Raw genomic sequence first — 14,651 nt, forward strand, 5'->3', positions numbered from 1 at the left:
CAACAAATTTTAGGATCCATTTTATCCTATTGCCCATGTGAAAATGAAAAAATTGAGGCTAAAAGAATTTTTTTGTGAAAAAAAAGTACTTTTTCATTTTTACGGATCAATTTGTGATGCACCTGGGGGTTCAAAGTGCTCACTATGCATCTAGATAAGTTCCTTGGGGCGTCTAGTTTCCAAAATGGGGTCACTTGTGGGGGAGCTCCAATTTTTAGGCACACGGGGGCTCTCCAAACCTGACATGGTGTCCGCTAAAGAGTGGAGCCAATTTTTCATTCAAAAAGTCAAATGGCGCTCCTTCCCTTCCAAGCCCTGCCGTGCGCCCAAACAGTGGTTTACCCCCACATATGAGGTATCAGCGTACTCAGGACAAATTGGACAACAACTTTCGTGGTTCAGTTTCTCCTTTTACCATTGGGAAAATAAAAAAATTGTTGCTAAAAATAATTTTTGTGACTAAAAAGTTAAATATTCATTTTTTCCTTCCATGTTGCTTCTGCTGCTGTGAAGTACCTGAAGGGTTAATAAACTTCTTGCATGTGGTTTTGAGCACCTTGAGGGGTGCATTTTTTAGAATGGTGGCACTTTTGGGTATTTTCAGCCATATAGACCCCTCAAACTGACTTCAAATGTGAGGTGGTCCCTAAAAAAAATGGTTTTGTAAATTTTGTTGTAAAAATGAGAAATCGCTGGTCAAATTTTAACCCTTATAACTTCCTAGCAAAAAAAAATAAAAAATTGTTTCCAAAATTGTGCTGATGTAAAGTATACATGTGGGAAATGTTATTTATTAACTATTTTGTGTCACATAACTCTCTGGTTTAAGAATAAAAATTCAAAATGTGAAAATTGCGAAATCACAAATAAACGCAGAATTTATTTACCTAAATTTACCACTAACATGAAGCCCAATATGTCACGAAAAAACAATCTCAGAACCGCTAGGATCCGTTGAAGCGTTCCTGAGTTATTACCTCATAAAGGGACACTGGTCAGAATTGCAAAAAACGGCCAGGTCATTAAGGTCAAAATAGGCTGGGTCATGAAGGTGTTAAATAAGGTCGCCTTTGGTGAGGATGACGAAACTCGTAGAAATGAGAGACTTGGAGAGCGAGTGTGTAGACGTCACCTCACCGTATCTACTGTAACGTGGGGTATATGTTTTTTCTATTAGTCACTTTCTAACAAAATAAAGCCAGACTCGAAATGACCAAGAGAACCAAAATAAACCAAATGCTGCAAAAGCGGGTTCCTGTATATAACTAAAATATAACTTTTATTCTATACCAATAAAAAATACAGACATATAGTGCTGACAACAGTGCAAAGTGCATACGAACCACAAACAGACACATATAAAAACGCATAAGCGTATGACCGCACACCAAGATAGAATCTAGTATAGGGGTAAATCCACTAGTATCTTGAACATAACTCGGTCATAAACCGTGAATCCGTAACCTCTAGATCTCACTGCTCTAGACCAGAGCCATATAAATGTGGCAGGGTGTTGTCCCAACAGGCTATATATCTGCTTCAAGCCTTAGGGTACCTGCTGCTGCTGTGTAAACAAAACCCCTACCAGGCGGTATATTAAATGTTGCTCAAAGCATCCGCAATGATCCTATAAACATGCCAAAAACCCTTGACCTAAAGGCATTACTGGCCAAATATACATAGGGTCACATGCGTAGGTAAACCAGTGATACTCATCTGCCTTCTGTTGGTCACCATCTAGAGACCTGGTGCAGTGCTGAGTTTAAATGGCCCATCACATCGGTTATTCAACTTATAACCGCATCATTCTTCCTGGGTCCATAATCCTGTACGGTGCCTCACTTGGGGTATAGAATAAAAGTTATATTTTAGTTATATACAGGAACCCGCTTTTGCATCACTTTCTAACAAACCTTCAGGGGTGAAATATGGGTATAGTTTTACATTTGGAATTAATAAACTTTAGTTTCATTCTTTTGTCAGCAAACATGAGGAATGACAAGAGACAACCCCTTTAAGAAGATCCAATTTTCCAGTTCTCTGGTGATTAACCAAATCTGATTTCTGACTGAAACATTTCCCACATTCTGAACAGGAAAAAGGCTTCTCCCCTGTGTGAGTTCTCTGGTGCTTAACCAAATCTGATTTCTGATTGAAACTTTTCCCACATTCTGAACAGTAAAAAGGCTTCTCCCCTGTGTGAACTCTCTGATGTCTAACAAGCTCTGATTTCTGGTTGAAACATTTCCCACATTCTGAACAAGAGAAAGGCTTCTTCCCTGTGTGAGTTTTTTGATGCTTAACAAGATTAGATTTCTGGGTAAAACATTTCCCACATTCTGAACATGAAAAAGGCTTCTCCCCTGTGTGAATTCTCTGGTGATTAACCAAATCTGATTTCTCTTGGAAATTTTTCCCACATTCTGAACAGGAAAAAGTCTTCTCCCCTGTGTGAGTTCTTAGATGCTTAACAAGATTATGTTTCTGGATAAAACATTTCCCACATTCTAAACATGAAAAAGGCTTCTCCCCTGTGTGAGTTCTCCTGTGCCTAACCAAACATGATTTTTGATTGAAACTTTTCCTACATTCTGAACAGCAAAAAGGCTTCTCCCCTGTGTGAATTCTCTGGTGTGTAACAAGTCCTGATTTCTGGTTAAAACATTTCCCACATTCTGAACAGGAAAAGGGCTTATCCCCTGTGTGAGTTCTTAGATGCATTAGAAGACTACATTTCTGGGTAAAACGTCTCCCACATTCTGAACAGGAAAAAGGCTTCTCCCCTGTGTGAGTTCTCTGGTGGTTAACAAAAGCTGATTTCCAGGGAAAATATTTCCCACATTTTGAACATGAAAATAACTTCTTTGCTTTAGGAGCAGTTTGTTTTTTAATGCCTCTTTTGAGACTTTGATTATCCTTATTAGTCGGTAATGAATCAGAAGATGGGACCTGTTTCATAGGATCAGATGACAGATCTTTGCTGTGAAGGGATGATGGTATATCTGGAGTAACAGCAGTCACTTCAGTTGTATCTTGTAGGATCTCAAGATCATCAGATTTAAAAATTGAAGATGGTAGATGTCCGTCTGATCTCCTGGTATAGTCATCTGCTAAGATAAAAAAAAATATTTTTAACAAAATATACTTGAGTTTCATATTTTTGAACATTTCTACTTAGTTTGCTAATTTTATGGACAGTTTATGTAAAAAAAAACTTTAATTATTTACCAAGACAATGACAGTTCACAGTCTAATAGAAAACCTTGTTGGATGAACCAGTAGTGCATGGTGTTCAACTGTTTGTTCATTCTGCCTCCCAAAAATCAAATAAAAAGAAACCAATCAATGCTATGTTATGTAGGCAAAAATAATACCATTTCTCATCTCACAAAAAACAAGTCCCCACCCAGGTATCATCTGTCAATGGAAAACACCAAGGTTACTTACCGGTAGCCGGTTTTTCCGGAGCCCATGACAGCACACCTGAGAGAGGGGATCCGCCCAGTCAGGACAAGAAACACACTGAAATAAAAGGGCGGTACCTCTCCCTCGCTTCAGTTGGTTTTCAGAGCATGAGAGGCCCCTTTGATTAGTTCACATGGCAATCTACCACCACATTATAATAATAACAAAAAAAAACACCCAATTAAAAGCGCGCATCAAAGGGTGAAAAAGAAGGGAAGGAATATACAGGTGCTGTCATGGGCTCCGGAAAAACCGGCTACCGGTAAGTAACCTTGGTGTTTTCCCGTCTCCCATGACAGCACACCTGAGAGATTTTTGGAGAAAGGAACACCTTAGGGAGGGACCACCGCTTGCAGCACCCTTCTACCAAAGGTAAGGCCAGTAGAGGAAGATAAATTCAGTCGGTAGTGTTTAAAGAAGGTAGACGGTGAGGACCAGGTAGTGGCCTTACATATCTGATCAATCGATACCTCTGCTTTTTCAGCCCAGGAAGTAGCCACGGCCCTGGTGGAGTGAGCCTTGATGGCTTCAGGGATCGGAACGCCCCATGCAGCATAGGATAAGCTAATGGCCTCCCTAATCCATCTGGCAATAGTACCTTTGGACACTCCATGACATTTCCTGCTACCCTGGAAAGCTACAAATAGAGACTGATCTTTCCTCCACTGACTGGTTAAGGATATGTACTGTAACATAGACCTCCTTACATCAAGAGTATGAAACCTTTCCTCACCTGGATTTCTAGGATTAACACAAAATGAGGGTAATACAATCTCCTGACTCCTATGAAATTTAAGAACTACCTTAGGTAGATAAGCCGGATCTGGTCTTAGAACCACCCTGTCGTCATATATCTGAGTGTATGGAGGACAAACGGACAGGGCTTGCAAGTCACTCACCCTGCGGATGTTAAAGCTACCAATAGCACTGTTTTTAGAGTGAGACATTTTACCGATAACTCTTGCAAAGGCTCAAAAGGATTTTAAGTTAGAGCATCTAAAACCAGATTTAAATCCCAGGGAGGAATTTTCTGAATTACTACAGGTCTAGACCTACTACATGATTTAATTAAATGGGCTACCCACTTATTGGAGGCTAAATTACAATGATATAAAGCTCCTAACGCTGACATTTGAACCTTAAGCGTATTGGTTGCCAACCCTAGTTGTGAGCCTGCTTGTAGAAACTCTAAAATAGCACCCACAGGAGTCTCATCTGACAAAGGTTGTCCTAAAAACTCTAGAAACCTCTTCCATGTCCTACCATATATTCTCAATGTAATCGGCTTCCTACTTCTCAACAGGGTGGAGACTAGCCCTGACGAGAATCCCTGTCGGCTTAGTAATGCCCTTTCAAATTCCAGGCTGCCAGATGGAAGCCCTTCACTTGAGAGTGGCATACTGGTCCCTGGGTAAGCAGGTCCAGAACCTCTGGTAGGATCCATGGATCCGTTACCGACATTTGTCTTAGGAGAGAAAACCATGGTCTTTTTGGCCAAAATGGAGCAATCAGAATCACTCTTGCCTGCTCCATTCTGATCTTCCTTACTACTACCGGAATTAATGCTATCGGTGGAAACACGTAAGCGAGGCTGAACTTCCACGGTATTTGAAGGGCATCTACTGCAACCGGGTTCCCCCTCGGGTCTAACGAGCAGTACCTCTTCACCTTCCTGTTGTGAAGCGTGGCAAATAAGTCTATTACCGGTTTGCTCCAGGCCTGCACTATTTGTCGGAATACCCTGGGATTCAGCGACCATTCTCCCTGTCTTAGCTTTTTGCGACTTAAGTAGTTCGCTTTCGTGTTTTCGACCCCCTTTATGTGCAGAGCTGTGAGGGACAGTAGGTGAGATTCTGCTAATTGAAGAAGCACAGATGTTGCCCCCATAAGTGAAAGGAACCTTGTTCCCCCCTGATGGTTGATATAGGCTACTACTGCGTAATTGTCGGACATAACTCTGGTATGACGACCCTGAAGGATAGGAAGGAAATGTCTTACTGCCCTTTCTACAGCCCATAACTCTTTTATATTGGATGTCTGATGTGTTTCTGTATGGGACCAGGATCCCTGTATCGAAAGGGTCCCTAGATGTGCACCCCATCCTGTACCACTCACGTCCGTTGTGATCACGTTTTCTATCGGAGTTAGCCACTGAACCCCTGAGCTCAAATGATCCCTTACTGACCACCAGACTAGGGAATCTCTGACGCCTACTGAAAGGTGAATTTTTCCCTCCAAACGCCCTTCTAACAATCTTTGTGCTGACAGGACCTCCCACTGTAATTGCCTCAGGTGAAACTGTGCCCATTTTACAGCAGGAATACAGGATGTTAGTGACACTAGCAGGGACATCGCATTTCTCAGTGTCATTACAGGCTGATGTATCGCCAATGGCAGGAGACAGAGTTGGCGCGTGAAGTCCAGAACCAACCCCAGGAAGGACTGAACTTTCTCTGGTGTTAATCTCGACTTGGCGACATTTATTTCCCAACCTAACACTGCTAGGGTTGTAGTCACCTCTTCTATTTGTGCAAGACAGTGATCCACTGATCTGCCTATTACAAGGAAGTCGTCTAGGTACGGAACAATGACTATGCCCCTGTAACGGAGGAAGGACATGACCTCTGACATTAATTTTGTAAATATTCTTGGCACTATCGATAGACCAAATGGAAGGGCAGCATACTGGTAGTGTTTGAGTTGCCCTTGGACAAACACTGCTGACCTTTTGGATGACCTAGCCACCGCACCATCAATCTTAGGGGCTTTATCCCATACTTCTGAATCCTTTTCCTCAAAAGGATATAGTCTCTTAGAAGCTGAGGGAAGACTACCAGACTTCTCAGGCTTCTTCCACTCTTTTTCTATAAGGGCTTTTACTTTAGTATTCACTGGGAAGGTACGGTTCCTCTTCTCCTCCAAACCACCAAACATAACGTCCTCTACCAATCTAGACGCTTTCTCATCCTTAAGGCCCATTGTAGCCCTAACTGATTTCACCAGTTTATCTGTATTCTCAGTTAGAAAGCATGGTCAACCCCCAACATCACTATCTGAAGAGGAGCCAGAGAACACAGAAGAGGATGAACAGGGAGACAGAGGTCCCGCTTGATATTCCTCATCAGACTGAGAGGCACCAGAATCCGAAACAGTCTCTAGGGTTTTGCTACTTTTCTTTTTAAGGACTGATTTTAAAGACCCTTTAACCTCTGCCCTAATCATAGCCCTGAGGCTAGAGGCAAAGTCAGTGGATTCAGCCTGAGTAGTCTTTTGGATACAGTCCGCAGAGGCTTTTCTGCCATTGGACTGCTAGCGGGGCTTTACAAAGGGCAAATTCTTTGTTCTTTGACTTGGCACTAGCCTTCCTCAGCGCCTGACAAGTAAGCAGAGAAATGTAGCCCGCTACCACCAATGTGACATTCACGAAGATCACTCACCACCCGCTGACACTCAAAGGTGCCGGATTTTGAGGCCGATCTGGAGTACGGATAACGTCCCTCCTAGAAGCTGAGGAGTCCTGCGACTTTCGATCCGGACGACTGCCGCTTCTCCTCTTAGTATGCTGGTGAGCAGACATAGAACCTGGTAAGATCTCTTGCTGCTGCTGCTGTAGCAATGGCTGTTGTGGGTGCTGCTCCATACAATCCTCCATAGCGGAGCTCTGTAGATGTGAGCACTTCCACTGTGGACTCACCCCCTTTTGAAGGGTGATCCACTCTGCTCACCGCCTCATCCAGTTCAGAAATTGCTCCTCCCCCGCCTCTGTGCCCACCAGGAGACCGCCAGAAGATCCCTGTAACCCGACTAGCATTACTCTATGGGCTCCGCCATCTTGGATCCGGCGCGCAGCAGTGACGTCACACGGGCACGCTCTTTCCCAGCGTACTCTGCGCTCAACGCCTGCCGCGCACCCGGAAGCTAGGCCCAGGGCCGAAGGCAGCAGCAGAGGGGGCAGAGAGCGGCGTGGCAGCCGCAGAAGAGCCACAGAACTCCGGACTGCGCTGACCTGACCCCCGCACGTGCGCAAAGGCCCCAGGACCTGCGAACGGCGCTTCCACAGCCTGAAGGCCGGCATACAGGCTCTCTGCCTGTTCTTCCTGTGCCGGGACAGGAGTGGGTGAGTCTTCAAAACCGCCGTGATTCCAGAACTAGGGCTCCTGTCAGGACAGGAAACCCAACTGAAGCGAGAGGTACCGCCCTTTTATTTCAGTAGGTTTCCTGTCCTGACTGGCCGGATCCTCTCTCTCAGGTGTGCTGTCATGGGAGACGGGAAAAAACGAGGTTCCCACACTATTAGTGGCTCAAAGGCTGTTGAAAAGAAACAAGCTTTCTATAAACCAATCCAGCAAAATCCGCTCTCACTTATGAGTCTCAGTGCAGTGTGCTCAAACAACATTTAGGATCCCTGTATTTAGCAATATTATAGTGAGAAGAGTCCACTTAATTTGTTTGTTTCCTGGAGCACAATTTGGGCACTATTTGTTGGGTAATAAAATGGCAAATGTGTAAATTTCACTCTCCAACATTCACTGCGAGTTAATTTCTGGAAAATGTTTGTGGAGTCAAAATATTCACTCCTCCTATAGATTATAACCCTCAGTGAATCAATTTATAAAATGGAATCACTTTATGGGGATTTAAACTATTCTGGTTTTCTGTCATTTAGTTATATAAGGGATTCTGCATATGCTGTGTCCAATCTCATCTGGGATCTGTTCCTGCTGTCCAGCTGGAGTAATCTGCTCCCCACTTCAGCCAATTGGAAAGTACCACACCCTACTAAAGCTCAAAGCATATTGCCGTTGTTCTCCTTTGGTTCAATTCTCTGTGCTCAGCTTGCGGCTTGTGTATTTGTTTCCTGTTGTGACCATGGCTCGTTTGTTGTTTTCAGTTAATGAGATTCTCATGCTTCGAGGTGGGGCTGTGGGCGGCCTGTTTGCGGGACTTTATGTGGTACTCTGATTACGTATGCATCTGTATTGGCTTATGACAGATCACTGATCCCTCAGTGACCTGTCCCCTCATTTTTACATAATGCATATAATAGCGTTGATATTATTGTTAATAATGCCTAAAATATTGTGGCTATTGTGAGGCTTAGAAAAAAATGACATCCAGCAAAATGTCACCGGCGATGGCGGTGCCTGCGCAGTAGCATCTGTAAGTAAGAGATAGATGCTACTGGGCAAGCACCGCCAGTGTCATTTTGCTGGATGTTGTTTTTTTTACTATGCTTCACAATAGCCACAATATTCTAGGCATTATTAACAATAATATCAACACTATTATATGCATTACGTAAAATAGAGGGCATATCACTGAAGGACCAGTGACCAGTCATAAGTCAAAACATATGAATATGTGAGCAGAGTACCACATAAAACCCCGCCCACAGCACCACCCACAGCCCAGACCACAGCCCCGCCATGGAAGAATCTCATTAACTGAAAACTACAAAAAAAGGTTAAACAACAACAACCACAAGAGGGATGTCATCACCAGGTATCTATGTAATCAGTATAACGGCGCTGACCTGACACTGTCTGTAGGTTCCTGTGCACAGCCCTACTAACAGGCTCACTTTACATTTAGATCTTAGGCATTTGGAAGAGGTGATGGAGAGCTTTTCTATCATTGAGATACAGACTCACATAAGTCATGCAGATCAATCCCACCACAATCAAACTATCATACAGAATGAACAGGTAAAAAAAATAGACAGAATAAAAAAAAAATGTCACATCTCCAACAACAACATATGTACGAGGGGAGAATTCCAACAGTAAACCGGAGTTGCACTCATTTATGGTGGACCATTGGAGCTACTATGAGTCCTGACCAGAAGATTAGAGAAAATAATATTGCTCCCCATTTCAGGAGAGTTTGTGCAGTAACCTGAATTCCTTAGGATCGAAAACATAATGGAATTTATGGCGTGGAGTGAATCCATGAAACCAGGGCTTGAGCCAACACATCTCCTGCAGGTGGGAATAAATGTATTTTGCAGCCTTCAGCCACACACAGCTTAGAGATATATCATGGCACAGGGGTAATGTTTTTCCTGTAGTTTATCACAATCCTCCTTGAAATTAGTTTTAATACAAATTGAAAAGTCAGGATAAAGGGAAACTGTTACTATTGTACAGAAATTCACACTTGGCCTCACTGCACATTCAATGTTGATCATAAAAGCGAAGTTTGCCCAGAAAGACTGGACCTGGTCTTGTAGGGACCATATGAGCACATTCAGCAGCACAGAAGGGGGAGAAGGTAGATTCATCCAATAAGATACCAGGGATCTAGGAAGCCAACAGCATCATTACCCTCCACTTTCTCTTACAGACCCATCATAATATATTTCTTCAAGTGATAATCTAACTTGTCAGCACATTCTACTGTACGTACACTGTCATTTGGCTTTGTAGTTTACAGGTCTGGGCAGGTAACGGTCAGAGTCTTCGAATCCCAGGGGGTAGGTGGATCTTCCAGGTGGTAAGTTCTATAGAAAAGGGCTTTCAATGCCCAAAGTCATTTGAACACAGTTTTGGGTGGAGCTGAATGTTGTAGTCGGGAGGCAAAATGGTGAACATGGTAATACGGCCGGACTACACCACTGATAAAGCAGCCACAGCCGGTGACTGAGAAGAATCTGTGACTTCTCTGCATTTAGTGGTCACTACTCACCTGGGTAGTCGTATGTAGGAATCTCCTCTTTACACCACTCATCACCCCTCACATATGTCTCTGTAACATTAATATGGGTCAGATCTTCACCCTGAAACAAATATTGTAAAAGTCACAGACAGATGGAGAAGTCACATCTATGATCAGCTCTAATCCTGCCATCTCCACCGTTCTCATTACACAAGTATAAAAAATATAATACTGGTGGATAAAACAAGACTGAACACAAGACCTTCACAGCCATCTACACATCATAGGGGAGATCTCACGACACCTTCTCTCTATCTACCTGATGATCCTGAGGAACATTGGGATCTTCTTGTTTACACTCCTGTTGAAGAAGAGGATGAGGACATCTCTCTGGTGTTGTCCTCTTACTGGATAGATCTGTAAGAAACACATACAGGGACTGAATTCATACTTTACATACAGATAATTATAGGCTGTGTGTATTTAGTTCTATTACCTGGTGATGTGAGGGGCTGGGGAATCTCCATCATGACATCCTTGTACAGATTTTTGTGTCCTTCTAAATACTCCCACTCCTCCATGGAGAAATAGACAGTGACATCCTGACATCTTATAGGTACCTGACATATACAATGATACCGTCATCCCCCGATCCCTTCATAGTGTTACTGTATAATGTCCCAGCATTCCCAGCAGTGTCACCTCTCCAGTCAGCAGCTCAATCATCTTGTAGATGAGTTCTAGGATCTTCTGGTAATTGATGTCCTCATGTATCAGGGGGTGAGGTGGAGGCCCCGTGATTGGTTTCAGGGGTATTCTGCATCCCTCAGACACAGGGTCGTGACAGCACTCACTAGAAGTCTTCTTCACTACTGTGTAATCCTGGTTATGGAGAGACACAATAATAAATCTCACTATACACATTGCCAGAGTCCTCACCTCTCCAGTTCTGTCCATCTGTTATTTCCATAGATAAGAATGATGTAATGTGACATCAGAATCTCTCACCTCTCCAGTAAGCCGGAAGAGGATCTCTAAGGTGAGGTGTAATATCCTCTCCTCCATCTTTTCTCTGTCCATATCCATCTTTGATGGGTAAATCAGGAAAATTCTCTTATTCAGAAGATCTTCACTGAGAGGATCCGATATTGTAGAGACCTGAATGAGAAAATGAGCCGATGTAACATCATAAAAATCCTGCGTAATAACACAATTACTGGAGATAATATGGGAAACACGTGAGGAAATTTATTATTTTACAGTATTTAGTTTCCTTCTTTACATCTACTAATAAAACCTATATATTTTAGGCCACAGACAACAAGCAGTTTCTTCCTCTGAGTCAACAGCTGAATACGTTCCTCATAGGCTCATCTTCTATAATGCTAATTCTCGTCTCATTTACCGACACTGAAATCGGCATTAGCAATACTGCAGGAGATATTCATTACATGTGACAGGATAAATAACTACTTCATGATGAGGACGACATCTTCATCTTCTACTACGGCTCTAGAAACATATTTGGCCAGAGTCCATCACTGACTCCATCACCACCGGCCATCTATATGAAGGTTTCCCTTCTTCCCCGCACTGTAATCTTCTATCACGTTAGATCTCAGGTCTGATTCACACACAGAAGTCTGAGGCTTTTAGAAAAGCATTTTTGCTTGCACAAACACCGTGGACAGAAACTATCTGATCCCAAAGTCTCCATGTTCAGTGTTTTATGGGGTGTATATCTCCCCTTAGGTTTTCCTATATTACAAGAAAAAAGCAGATATTGAAGTGTTTCTAAAGAAAATTGACTACAACAGTTTCTGTAAAAAAAAAAAACATGGAAAAAGCTTAAGGCACATTTTATTATATTTTAACCACAAATGTCTAAATCTTTTGGGCTCCAGAACATAGATATACACCGCAGGGATGGCAAAGGTGCAGTTGCAACAAAAACCTTGGCAGTTTAACCACCTGCTCTTCTCAAAAGCAAACATGGCATCCCAGAAGGTGTGACAGAGTTCGGCTGAATGCCCTCCCCCCCGAGTACTCGACAGTATGGGGCGGCCTAGATACTACGATACTTACATGACTAATAATGGTCAAACACAAGAATCTCAAATACAGATACCATCATAAGAATTTGGGATTAAAGCAACCCGTATACATATGGGTACAACCCTGGAGAGCTCCCAAACAACATTCAACCACCAAAACATGACGCAAAAACACCACCAAAAAATCAAATAAAAAGTTTTCTTGATTAGAAAGCAAAAATTGAGTAAAACACAAGTCATTAAGTTATAAATATGTATAAACAAAGCTATTTGAATATGGCCACAGATGCCAAGATGTACAAATGCTACAGACAAGACATACTCATGGGCAAAATTAATACATAATCATCAGCAATATCCCCAATCAAAATATTATTATTATTATTTATTTATATAGCAACATTGATTCCATGGTGCTGTACATGAGAAGGGGTTACATACAAGTTACAAATATCACATACAGTAAACAAACTAACAATGATGGACTGATACAGAGGGGCGAGGACCCTGCCCTTGCGGGCTTACATTCTACAGGATTATGGGGAAGGAGACAGTAGGTTGAGGGTTGCAGGAGTTCCGGTATTGGTGAGGCGGTAGCTCCGGTGTTGGTGAGGTGGTAGCTCCGGTGTTGGTGAGGCGGTAGCTTCAATAGTGATGAGGCAGCAGCGGTGTCAGTGCAGGCTGTAGGCTTTCCTGAAGAGATGAGTTTTCAGGTTTCGTCTCAAGGATCCGACTGTGGTTGATAGTCGAACGTGTTGGGGCAGAGAGTTCCAGAGGATGGGGGATATTTGGGAGAAGTCTTGGAGGCGATTGGATGAGGAGCGAATAAGTGTGGAGGAGAGAATGAGGTCTTGGGAGGACCGGAGATCACGTGAGGGAAGATATCGGGATATCAATTCAAATGGCACAAAAATGCCAGTGCATATACTCCAGAGATATTAGGTTGTCCAAATCCTAAGTGTCCTAGAGGTAAGTATACAATAGTAACATAGAGATTTCTCACTGTTCTTCGGTCAGTGACCTGTCATACAAAATGCACCACCTAAAACACTAAGGGGCCATACATATTGTAAGTAGTCTCACCCATATTGATGCCCATTTGTAGCCACGCGCCCCGACGCACGTTTCGCAATGGCTTCCTCGGGGGCTGGGATTTAATTCAAATCACCTGGAAAACTAATTATCACATGTGTTTAAGATTGATTTCAGTGATCCATTGAGCCCTGAGACACAATGCCATTCACGAGTTTATTTGAAAAAAACAATTAAATCTTTATGACACTTAAATCCAATTTGCATAATAATTTGGAACATGGTGTAGCTGTGAGTTTGTCGGTGGGGTGGATGGTATCATATTGTGCATGTAGAGGGCAGTACTCTGGGAACATTAGAAAATGGGGGAAGGCAGTACTGTGGGAATACTGTGTGCGAGGGGGATGTGTTATGGACCTGGTGGTTAGGAGCACCTGGAACGACCTGATAGTTAAACTGGCACAAGACAAGCTCTGGGAAGTGGGAACTCTGCTGACCGCAATCCCTAATCCTATCACACACACTAAAAATAGCCGTGGATTGCTCCTAATGCTCCCTATGCAACTCGTCACAGCCTAAGAGCTAACTAGCCCTAAAGATAGAAAATTAAGCCTACCTTGCCTCAGAGAAATTCCCGAAAGGAAAAGGCAGCCCCCCACATATATTGACTGTGAGTAAAGATGAAAGTCACAATCACAGAAATGAAATAGGTTTCAGCAAAGGGAGGCCCGACTTACTAAACAGACTGAGGATAGGAAAGGTAACTTTGCGGTCAGCACAAAATACTACAAAAAACCACGCAGAGTGTGCAAAAAAACCTCCGCACCGACTCACGGTGCGGAGGTGCCACTCTGCATCCCAGGGCTTCCAGCTAGCAAGGCAAAATCATGATAGCAGGCTGGACAAGAAAACAATAAACAAATAATAAACTAGCAGGGACTTAGCTTCTGCTAGAGTAGACAGGTCACCAGAAAGATCCAGGAGTAAACTGAACCAGTACAAAAACATTGACAGCTGGCATGGAGTAATGATCTGAGTGGAGTTAAATAGAGCAGCCAACCAAGGAATTAACTACGTCACCTGTGGAAGGAACCTTCCATGAGCCATGAGTCTGACCAGACGTGTCTGACCATCTTAGAAATTGCATTTTTAAATTGCAGTTTTTTAATTGCTATGAATTAGACTAGAATTCCATGGGGCATTTGAGCATTCATCACTGCTGTACTTTCATCATCCTCATCACCACCTGTATCCTCTAATCAAGCTGTTTTGTCTACCCACAGGTATGCTGCTGTCCATCTACTCTGCCTTTCCTGCAATGTGTGTTTATGTGAACTGCATATAATTCCCACCTGGTATGCTGCTGTCCATCTACTCTGCCTTTCCTGCAATGTGTGTTTATGTGAACTGCATATAATTCCCACCTGGTATGCTGCTGTCCATCTA

At 43.0% G+C, this 14,651-nt stretch overlaps 1 pseudogene; it reads right to left on the minus strand.

The window, feature by feature from the left end:
• Positions 1 to 860: 860 nt before the first annotated feature.
• The window catches only part of LOC138666427 (zinc finger protein 208-like), a 126,221-nt pseudogene continuing 112,430 nt past the window's right edge, over positions 861 to 14,651 (minus strand).

This window comes from Ranitomeya imitator, chromosome 2, assembly GCF_032444005.1.
Source record: "Ranitomeya imitator isolate aRanImi1 chromosome 2, aRanImi1.pri, whole genome shotgun sequence".
Lineage (NCBI taxonomy): Eukaryota > Metazoa > Chordata > Amphibia > Anura > Dendrobatidae > Ranitomeya > Ranitomeya imitator.